The sequence below is a fragment of the Apteryx mantelli genome, chromosome 4, assembly GCF_036417845.1.
Source record: "Apteryx mantelli isolate bAptMan1 chromosome 4, bAptMan1.hap1, whole genome shotgun sequence".
NCBI classification, from domain to species: Eukaryota; Metazoa; Chordata; class Aves; order Apterygiformes; family Apterygidae; genus Apteryx; species Apteryx mantelli.
Window position 1 is genome coordinate 72598058 of NC_089981.1, and position 12204 is coordinate 72610261.

General features: G+C 41.5%; 1 protein-coding gene across 1 annotated transcript in view; it reads right to left on the bottom strand.

Annotated features, from left to right (window-relative positions):
• The window catches only part of ITPK1 (inositol-tetrakisphosphate 1-kinase), a 160568-nt gene that overhangs the window by 80373 nt on the left and 67991 nt on the right, over positions 1 to 12204 (bottom strand). The window lies entirely within an intron of this gene.

The window sequence follows — 12204 nt, forward strand, 5'->3', positions numbered from 1 at the left end:
ATCCTTTATCCAAAGGCTTTTTCATGCTTCTTGTCTATTTCGAGCCAATATTTCCCTCATCCAGCTCTCTTCCCCTCACTTACACAGCCTTGCAAAAGGAATAGGCCACCAGAGATTAACATCACTAATAAAAGGAACACCTACTGTGTCCTTTACTGAACGATGGCAGAAAACAGCACCCAGGACAGTAATGCAGGTACCACAAAAGCAAGTGACTCAGGATCTTTGCAAATTCATCTGTGTAGGGACAACTATGTAGCTGGTAAGGAGGAGTGTGGCTCCCAGAGCACAGCTAACTGCCTTTGGCAGTTAGCAGGGCAAGGAGCACACAGGGGATGAGGGGGCAGGGGGCTGCTCCAGGCAGCGTGGGCCTGCCCAACAAAGATGGCGATGTGTCACAGGGCTTAGTTCCCAGTACCAGCTGGGGGAATTACCCCACTACATCAGAGACTTGGACCCAGAAAGAGCTCCAGAGAGAGGATGCTGCTGCCTAGGCCTCGAGCTGCAGGGAATGCCTGTTGCCTTTCAGGGAACTCCTGGGTGACATCTGTGGGAGGTGTGCTCTGGTCAAGACACCAAGTCACCAAGGGAAGGAGCTAAGGGTCGAGGTAAGTAGACTGCATAGCATCAGATCATCAACATCTGGGATGCCAGGATGGTGTTAGGAAAGACAAAGCTCAACTAGAGTTGAAACTGGCAAAGGATGTCATAGACAACAACTACAGCTCCTACTGCTACTTCAGCAGTAAAAGAACAAACTAGGAAAAAGAAGGCTTGCTGATGAACGGGGTGGGTGACACTTAGTGACGGCGGACACAGATAAGGCTGAGGTATTCAAAGCCTTCTTTGTCTCAGTCTTCACCAACAAGGCCTCCCGTGCCTCTGTGTCTAGAGACAGGGTTGAAGGAGCAGAGGAACTACCTGTACAGGAAGAGGATTAAGTCAGGGATCTCTTGAGAAATCTTGATCCAGAAAAGGCTATCAGACGTGATGGGATGCACATGAGGGTACTAAGACAGCTGGCTGATGTTATTGTGAGGGCTCAGATGCATCCCATGAGGTCATAAATTGAAACAGTGAGATTCCAACTAAATAAGGAAAGTTAATAAGCGCAAAAAGTTTCACCAGGAAGATAGTCACGTTGCAGCACAGGGTCCCAGAGAGGTTGTGAGGAATCTCCATCCTTCAAGATTTTCAAGGCCCAACTGGACAAAGCCCTAAGCAACTCAATCTGAACTCAGTGTTGAACCTAGTATGATTAAGATGTTAGATTACAGACCTCCCAAGGTCCCTTCCAACTTGAATGATCCTATGAAGCTCTTTACGAATCTGAAATTTTGTACAATATAGATACCAAAACTGGCTCACGTTCTAGCCAACACACCAGACTGTCCACAGCACAAAGGCTGCCACACTATCAAATGCTCTTCAACTGATTGTATGATCTCTTGTTTCAGTGGCAACTTAAGCTTGTAAGCTACAAAACAGCACACCTCTGAAATGGAACACAGATCTGTGCACAGTAAACTAAAGTTAGCATGGGATCTCACAGTTACACACACTTTTCCATTGCTGCTATTCCTTTCATTCAACTCTGGCAGAAGAGGAGAGGGGGGCAGGAGAGAGGACAGCAGGGCAGGACGAGCTGCTGATATGCTATTTCAATAGAAGCCTGGTCTTCACTGTCTCATTAGCTCAGGTTTTGTCTGAATACAATTCCCAACTTTATACAGATGACCCTGCTTTGAATTAAGGAGTACCTTAAGGAAGGTACCAATGAGACATGAGTGCAGGAGCTCAAGCAACAATAAAATTAATTAATTAGCAGAGATCTAGCCTCTTGAGTTATAAGAATACACCAGTTGCTAATCTGGCCAACCCATGTAGCTCAACTGTAATTCTCATATAGGTACTCTTATATGGGCTAGGCTTACGTGAGCAGAATAACTGAAGTTAACTGTGAAGCAAAAGCAAATTGAAAGAAAGTCACTATTCCCAACAGAGGCTATCTTCCCTTGAACATATACTCTAGGCACCTACTAACAGTTACAGGTTGCGGTACTAGTGTTATCTTAGAAGTACTTACATAGATCTTAATGCAACTGGAAAACCCTTTATATCTCTTCTGAGACTAATAGAGGCCCTGTTTCCAAGAGTACAGCAAACTCTCTGTATGCCAAGATTATGTAATGGGGAAAGACAAACAAGGCAGACTTGATGTTGAAAGGGGAATGCCTAGTGATACTGTTAAATTGTGGCTGGGTGAGGAGGTCCACAGAAGGTCTAGCTCTGCAAGCACTTTCATTTTTACTCCCATGAGTAATGCAGTAGCAAGGCTAAGGGCAAACTTAAACGTCTGCAGAATCAAGACAAAATGAACTGAGATGCAGCTAAGCTAAAGATGTGAAAGGAAATGATCTACCTCTGCAACCAAGTTCCAGAAAATCAGTTAATATCTTTAAAAGGAATTTCAGATGACCACATTGCTTTTCTTGACTTTTGTTCAGCTGCCTATCACAGCTGGAAGGAAACAGCAACACAAAAGGTCTGTTTAGCTGGGTCAGAAAGTTTCCAGTTGCAGAGGTACAGAAATGTAAATTAATCCATTTTCAGGACTTCCCATTTGAAAAACCATGAGAAGCAAATAAGTATTTGAGATTGGTTACTCCTCTACATTCTTATTGCACTTGCAGCTCAGCCTACAAAGAAACATTCAGAAAACAAGAAAACAGTCCTCCCTTTCAGCCTTGACCCAGGAATAGAAACAAATCTTCAAGGCACATCCAGGCATTTTGAGCACAGCGATTTCCAGAAACATAAGACATCTGGGCAAGATAACTTCTCTACGGTAGTTGTGTCAGCTAAACTAACAGGCATATTGTAAGAATGAAAACAAAATGCACCTACTATGCAAATCAGAAAGTATTAAAAAGGGCCCCTGTAACAGTGAACTGTTTCTTCCCTCACGAACAAAACAATATCAGAAATTACAGCAACTTAATTACAGCCACAAACTTAAATCAACATGCCAAGGCAGCTATTCTGGTAGGAAATTCAATGATCATTTCAATCGGCTCAACAAGGACAGCAGGTACATTTCAACCACACAAACATACAGTTGGATCCAGTATTTTGTGGACTGGAAGATCAAACCGTAAGAATAAGTTCTCTGTGTTATATGCCACACTGTGGAAAGCAAACATTTCTGAGCTGTGCAGAATTTGGAAGAGTTCCACCTTCCTTTTATATACTAAGGGGGAAAAAAAAAAGGAAGAAAAAGTTGGTGGGGGAGAGGAGGAGAAGCCTCTTTAAGTGGAATGTTGGACCCAACCGCAAGTCCATGAAAGTACAGTGCAAAATTTGCGATGGCCCTCTGCTGAGACAAACACTGATTCATTGTTTATCATCAGCTGGAATTTGAGCCCTCCTACTTCCTTTCTCTTTCAGCATCTCTCGCTCTCCAAACGGTCTTTGCATTTGACAAGATCACCCATAGGTTTGTTTTTGAACAGAACTAACACCATAGCAACAGAAGTGAGAGAAAAGATTTATCAGCACCAGCTTGAAAAACACCGAGATACAGCTACGGTTCATTTTCTTCTGTGAAGTATGCTATATTCTATGTTTCCTACTCCCCTCTCTGAGAAAACTGGATATCGGTTTCATACCTTTGTCACTTACCACCAAAACCCACCAGAAATCAGGTGAATGACATGAAGACGGACTGTCAAAGCTGTATGCAGAACACAATTTGTAGAAAGTGCCAGATAAGGCATATGTCTTTCCAGGTGTTACAAATCCATGTACTGAACAACCACGAGATATATGCTCTTATACATAGCTGGCTGTAACTAGATTGCCGACCTTCTAAAGAAGGCCTGGAGTACTCCAGGCTTAGAAATCTCATGGTCACCCCTCACAGCCTTCCTAGAGCATCCTCTGGGGGGCAAGCTGCAAACACAACCTCCATCTCTGCCCTCCTCTTTCCTCCCCCCCCCCCCCCTTCTCTCCTCTACACACAGCCAACACATTACCCAAATCATTACACAGGAGGGGAAAAAAAAGTTTATTTCCATTAAGCATAATTTGTTTAAAGTTTTAGGGTTGTTTTTCTCCAGAACACTGGCAATCCATCTATATTGTAGGGACAGGACAAATGCCTGGCAGAATGCCAGGACCTTCTATTGGTCCCAACTGCAATCCCACATGCATGCATTTCTGGAAGCCGCGTTTAAAAATAAAACTATGTCCGAGTTAAAAAAAAAAAAAAAAATCTGGATTTGTTCACTCAGAAAAACCCAAACAACTGCAAATGTAGGATTTAGCAAAAAAAATCATTTATCTAAATGATTAAAAATAGTTTTGTGGTTTTTTATTTTATTCAGTGTTCTCAGTACACGTTATAATCACTGTATTTCAGAATCTGGCTCAGCTGAATTTGTTTTTTTTTTTAAAGCTCTTCTTCAGAAACAGTTTTTGGATTATCATTTGCATGAAATGAAGTCTTAATGCCAACCTGTTCTGCTCTCTGAAATGAAGATAAGATCTGTCTATTGCTACATCCCTGGGGAATTCACAACACAGAGGGTGATTTCCATTTATCCTCACTTTTCTCTTAAAATATTTTCATTAAAGAAAAAAAAAACAAAAAAACCCAGATCTATTGTTTAAGCATTTTGCTCCCAGTCTTGAAATGGGTAGCAAACATCACTCACCAGAATGCTCACTGTTAAGTTTTGCTTTGTTTCATTTATTTGTTCTGCTGTTTAGGACCAACCGAACAGGAGTATGTGACCTCTGCATAACAGTCTGTCTTGCTGCAGGGGACAAAACTTGATGAATCTTTCACCCAAAGGAAGTGAACAAACCATCAATAGGTTTCTTCTGAGCCTTCTACTAGGCAGATTAAAGACTAAATCTTCAGGACCACCTGAGCTGAGCACCTGACATTACCCTGGGTGCTAGAAGAGTTAGTAAAACGCCACAAAAGGGAAAGAATCAGTCCAAATTTCCTTCTCTTCTTGTAGAGACCTTTCAAATGCTCTGCAACGTGTTTCCATAAATCAGAGTCCAAAAGTCTGTAGTAATTTAACTATTTTCTGGCACCAAATGCTCCTCCCTGTGAACAAGGCATATAGCACCAGCCTGACTTGGACTCTCTGTTCCTTGGCTCGTGAGGCTGTATATGGATTTCGCTACACAAGTACATTATACACATATTTAGCTAAGGCTGCACTGACCCCCAAACATTTGGAGTTTATTTCAGGCTCAATTCAGTTTATTAAATTCCACTGCACCCAGGTCTTCAGATTATTAGTCATCATCTTCCTCTTCTGTATCTTTATCGAACAAACCTTTTATATCAAAAGGTTTTTAAAACAAAGTGTTTAAAGTTCTCCCCCCCCCCCCAAACCTAGCCCCAGTGTTTAGCTTCACTGTGTATCAGTGTTTTGTGAGTCATAATGGAAAAGAAAAGTAGAAAGCTTTGGGTTGAAAATCCAAGTTTTCAAGGAGCTGAAAACTGACAGCTGATGTATCTGTATACGCTGTTCTCTCCCCAAAAAGCTCAGGGACAAAAGCCTCTAAAAATATTTCTCAAGTATTCTGGAGAGGAAAGAGAACAAGTAAAAATCAGTAGTGCCACGTTTACTGTTTTGCCTTATTGTAAAAAATAAAGGAGAAAGAATATACAAGATAGTCTAATTACAGGAGAGTTGGTGCTTGTATTTGAAAAGGGAGAGGTGCAGAAACGAAGAAAATGGCTGGGCACATCTATCCATACATGTGAGACACTCACACAGACAATCTGAAACAACAGCTACAGAATAAGATGATTTGGAAGCCTCCTGCTTTTCTGATAAATCAAGGGAAATACAAAGGATCCAACAATATTGGCTCATTCTCTTCTGCTGAACAAAGTCCTGGGGAGCAGTCCCTTCCTGTCCCTCTACTGAGACGACATTCCCACAAACCCCACTGTCAGTTCTACCCAAGTGATGAGTGACTCCATGCTAAAGCCCATGGAAGGTGACAAAACATTTATTAAAACATCATGAGAAAAGACATTCTGTTATCTGGTAGACTAAACACAGGTATTTTTACTGATATGTAGGCTTTCCATATCTTCTAAAATATTTACACATCCCAAGTAAACATTAAAACATTTAAATATTTAAGAGTTCCTCCTCATCTCTGTGACCAAACCAGAAGATTATCTCAGTTCTCCTCATGCAAAACTAGCTCAACTATTCAGCACTTGCTGCTGCTGGAGCCAAAGGGTACAAAGAGAAATCATAAACCTCTCTTTGCGACAGAAACACCAATACCAGCCCACTGCAAAGGGCAAACATGAACACAACCCTCAGCCATGAGGGTGTAAAGACCAGTCTGTCAACAGCTGTAAAGAGAGAGAGTGAAAAGTTCGCTAAGAGGATCTATTTTCTCACTGCTCCCCCGCCTTCGCCCCATCATCCTTCCCTGGCGCCAAATTAACTTGTACTCTCCTCCGCTAACGTCCTGTTGCAGCAGCAGCAGCGGGCAATCTGATAAAGGAAATCCGCTGCGGTGGGGAGACTTCCCCCGCTTGACTCTTCCACTCTCCCCTCCAACTGACGAGAAGAGAGAGCATCACAGCATCGATAGAAACAGCGATGTCAGTCCGAGAGGAACTCTTTCCTAAGCAGGAAGGAAACATAGCTTGAAAATACTGTACCTTTTGCTAGTCTTCTCAGAATTGAGCAAATTCAAGACCTGCTGAAGAGCTAGCTTACCATTCTACCACTGTAGGATCAGCCTCTACAGGTTATCTTCTGTTGCTGTGCCCAAGTTAGTTTTAAGGGCATCAGCAAAGGAAAAGGAAAGGCTGTGGTAGCACAGCCTTCCCGTGCTGGGACAAGTGGTTCAAAATCTCAGATGCAGGCTATATCCCAAGGAGCAAGGTATGCCTAAAGGTGAAGCGCAGTGCAGCAGAAGCTACAAAGCCCTGCTGTCTTCCCATTTTCTCAGATATCAAAATGTTAACATGTGAGGAGAAGATCCGGGGTTTAACAGATTGGCTCTGTGCAATTTCTTGCCCTGACGCCAGAGCTGGTTACTTTGCATTGTTTGCCACTAGCTGCCAGAGAACACGTGTGAGGACTTGACACGTTTTCAGGAGTTACGCATCACCACTCCCTGAAAGCTAGCTATGATCTCCAAACAGACTGGGAAGCAAGAAGCTACATTTTCCATTAAAGTGAAGGAAAAGAAATCTCATAGCTCTTTTTATACTGTATGTACTAACATGGACATCATTTATGGATCAGTTGCCTAACTACTATGCAAAATGAATAACCGTGCACTTTCAAGGCTTGTCCTGCAATCAGTTAATCCACCCGGATGTTGGAAATGCCTCATCATAGCCTCCTCAGCACTCTTCCCACAGAAGCAAACAGCTAGCAAGTACTACTGTAACCTGCGCAATGAAAGCGACAGCGAAGCCTGATACTTACTCAGTGTGCAAAACAGCACTGGGAAAAATTACTGGATCTCATTTACACAAACCTCTCCCACTGCCCCCTCCCTCTTCTCCCTCCTCGTTCTTCTGACCCTGGCATACAAACTTCCACTCAGCATCACTGCTCTATTGCCCCTTCACCCCTTTAAAACCAAACCAAGAAATCCCATGTTTGGGCTGTGGCTAGAAGCTCTTCACAGTGAACTTCGCAGTAATTTTTTTTTAAATCCAAGAATAGAACTTTGTTACTTATTGTATTTGATTTATAGACCAGCAAAAAAAAATTTCTAGAAAGGAAAACATAATTCTGCTTGGCTTATCTCTTTACTTTATATGCAATACTTTGGCACTTGCAGAAAGTACTTTCCAGAACTTGCAAAGATGCACAGTTGTTTCTGAGAATCATATTAAACTGAGAGTTCATGTCCCATTAGGACCTGATTTCAGCCAGCAGATTTTGGTAGGCAAGTGGTTAAGCAACTCAGTCTTTTTCATGGATGGTCTGAAAGGCAACTGCTGGTTTTCAGCACTGCAGGAAGAATAATCAAAGTTACTCAAATCCAAAAAAAGCCTCTTGCCAAGGGTTTTTTCTGAGGTCACAAATGTTCTTGTGGATTAGAAAGGGCTGCAGCACAAACCCAGAGATTAGCAGAGGAGAAAAGTTGAACAGAAAATGTGTGACACAGGAGGATTAGCACTCCAAAGAAGGAAAGCAAGTTACAGAAAAAGGAGATCTTGGGTAAAATTCACAGTATGTGTAACCTGCTGCTGAGACTACCTTGTTATACTGACTTCTGTAACTTCCAAAAAATGTTGTTCACATACATCAGATTAAAAGGCTATATAGGTAATCCCAGTAGGGAAAATTATGGGAAAATTATGAAGTGGTTCAGAAAATTTCTGGCTCACTTCCTGAACTCAAAGCTTGTGAATTGGCAAAGCTGATGCAGAAAGACTAGAAAAGCTTTGCAAGGAAGATTTCTAATGTTTCTTTGAATGAACTGGGTCATCTCTAGCCCAGTTAGTGAACTGACAGCTCTATCATCAACCTTTCAGGAGAGCAGGCATTAAAGAAAGAATGGAACAGAGAAGCCAGCTGTGGAGAACACTCCAACTAACCCAGAATACAGAAATTCTGCAGCGCTACAGCCTGAGGAAGCAAAGGGGTGTGCGCGTGTGTGTGTCCATCCTCAGAAGCTTTCAGTGCTTAATTATAACATCACATGAACATCCACTACATCAAGATCTGCCAGTAAAGCAAACACATACATATTTTAAATTAGTTGATACTCAGAAAGTTAAGATGAAGGACAAATATTCTTCTGAAAGTTTCTCTTGAACCAGTGTAAACATGCACTGTAAAACATCCCTCCCTTTGGCAGTGGGATTAGACCAGTAGAAAAGCTGATCTGTAGAGAAACATACACCAGAAAGCCTAGCTACCATCCTGTATGCTGAGAACCGAGGAAGCTCAGATCTGGACCTGCCCCACACAGCTCAGGCTCAGTTTAAGGAGAATCCTTGAGTAGCACTTGCCAGACAGTGACAGCGGTAGGTGCTCCAGCATGCGTGGCTGAACTTCATGAGGGATCCTTAATGTCTCTGCTGTAACTCTCCTTCAAACAGAGGTTCCAGCTGGTAAGCAGAGAGGCACAGACTGGCCTTCATCACCCTCTTCACCTCTGTTAGCAACTAGCACCAGAAATCTGGTTTTCTATAATGTTTCCTATTCTAAAGAGACTGTGGATGATAGAGTTGTAAACAAATACAGGGAGCGTCCAGAGCACATTTAATCCAGCCTGCTCATCAGTTTGATGAATTTATGTGGTCTTTATTACATACTAGGGAGTTTAAATACATGCAGAGAGTGCAGTGGCTGGGTGGAGAGTTTTCATGCTTTTTATATTTTAATTTCTTTTTCAGAAGGGATCCTAATTAGTTTTGGCTGTGGGGGGAGCAAGGGAATATTTTCCTTAACAAAATATCCTCCTTCATCCAAACATAGTCTTGTAGTGTTGGCTCATGAATACTGGGTGGCTGGTAATGTTTGTGCAGCTCCAAAGGATAGAGGAGGAAGAGTAGGGAGAAGTACACCAAAATATGACAGAGTAGAAACAAATGCTTTATAAGGACTTGGTTAACCTAAGGAGGAAATAAAAATGGGTAAGGCCGTGTCTAAACCAAGAGAAGGCCATTTTCAGACTGATCTATATCATACCCATATGCTGTATGTACAGAAATCAGAAAAGGCAGACGGTGACTCTCCCTTCCACCCTCTTTCAGTGATTATTTATGGGGGGATGAAATCGTCTTTCAATTACAAAACATTTCTTCAGCTTGAAACCACTGCTCCCAGTGAGAGAAAATGATGAGACTATTCCTTCCAGTGACGAATTTAAAGGCATTTAAAATGGTTTAAAACAAACATGGCCACAAAGAAACAATAGCTAGCCCATGATTTCTCAAACTGAGGAGGAAGGGCGTGGGCGGAGATCACAACTTCATGGACCACCTTCTCAAGGACTGCACTGCTAGGAAGGTACTGGAAGTAGAGCGGGGAGTGAAGCCAGGAGAAGGTGGCTGGGACAAGGGGGAGGCTCTAATGTGAAAAGGAGGAGGGCAGCACTTCCCACTCATTGCTTCAGTGAACACGCTGGGACAGAGAAGGTAAGAACAAAAGTTAACAGCCAAGAGTCTGAGCTTCTCAGTAACCACAAGGTATCTCTGCTTTTGCTCTCTATCATGTCTGATAGAGTCCTTGCAACTGCTGCATGGCCCAACCGTGCAGACATCTTTTCCCACTCAGGTGAACTGTTTTCCAACACAGCACCGGCCCCCCAAAACACCTGGGGAATCACTGGCACAGATAGAACATTTTGCATCAAACTCCCTTTAAACAAGAGGGATACAAGAAGTCCTGCTTTTGCAGTACTCAAAGACAATCCCACAGTATTATTTAGACAAAGCCAAATATTAATAAGGAAGAGAGAAAAAACAAGAGGAACTGTATCATTATGGGAGATTAACTTAAACTCAGGAGAATAAATGCTAGTACTGAATATGGTCCAGCTATTTCTGAGCAGGACTGCTGATACCTTTTCTAGTCATTGTACCAACAAGATGGGATGCTAATGTACATTAGTACAAAAAGCAATTTAAAAAAATGGTAATAGAAATACTGCATCAGGTTGAATTGGCTTAAATTATACAATAAACTGGTGTACAACTTGGGCATTTTTTATAATCCCAGGATGACAATTTGATAAATTAAGGGAAGTAATTAAGTAAAGACAGCTGAGCTGTGAAAAGTTCAAGGTTTTGAATGTAAAAGAGGCTTGACATTTCTTGCAGACATATTGAACAGTGAAATATATTTCAGGCATATGTAAAAAGAGGAAAAAAGTAGAAACTCTGCGCAGCAAATGAGGGTTTAATATTAAAGATAATATAGGAATGGCCCAAAAATTACACATATATTTTGCCTCAATTTTTAGCAAGAATAAGAATACTGACCATGGAAGCAAGGCAAGGTGGCAAAAAGAGATGGGCAGAGATATCAATGAGTACAGTCAAAACCATAACTTAAGGAATGGGATTCATTTCATCTAACTTTAAAGATGGCTATACTGTAAGTTCTAGGTTCTCCTTGCAATCAGAGAGAAATAAAGAAATACCTTGAAGTTTTAAACTCATCTAACCTGCTTTAGATGTCAATTCTAGGATAGGAGTTTGCACCCTAAATATGCTTGACTAGAGGGAGCCTAGTTGAGCCACACAGATGTTAGATGAACCAAAAGAATTTAATGTGCTCAGGTTCAGGGAAGCAATTTTCTTCCCATAATTATACACTTTAAAAAGACCTGAAAAACACAATCCAATTAACCAAAACCTGGCATATGAAATCACAGGATGGTGATACAAAGGTTCTAAATAACTGTATCCATTACGGAATGCTTTCCAAAAATCAAAAAATAGCAACTATATTTAGGAAGGAGTAGGAGGGCGGAAAAATGACAGCTACAAACTACTTATCTGACCCAATATTATACAAGCATTTGAACACATCTAAAGATAATTGAAAAGTAATTAAATCCACAGAGGTAAAACAGAATGCAGTGAAACGAGAAATGCGTTTACAAAAGAGAGATCAGAACAATCTCACTGGCTGTGTGCCCACTGATTCTCTGGACAAAGAGAATGAAGTAAAGCTCGTCTCTCAGACTTCAGTAAAGCATCTAATGCAGTAAACTGGAGAAAAATGAGGACACTAGCATAAGAACTGGAAGGTGAATGAGTAGCTAGATAAAAGAGAAGGTGACAATGTCCTTCATGATGAAAGTAGAAGTAGCAAATCAGAATGTGCGCAAGTGGCATTCCTCAGGCAGGAGTCTTGGGACCATTTCATTTAGTATCTTCATTAGTGGTCTTAGCATGAGCATATTACTGATAGGCCTTACTAATTATACAAAAGTGTAACCACCAGCACCACACTGAGAGAAATATCACACAGAAGGGAGAATCAGAAATGGGACAACATGACTAAATACAAAATGAAAGGCTGCATATATCTGGATTAATGACAAAAAAGAAATCTGCCATACATTCAGAAAAGGATGCAAATATACTTCCTTATCACAATAGGGCTATGATAAAGATGAACCCAATTTCACCAGGATCAGGAGTAGGTCTTTTGGATGAGATTTGTATGA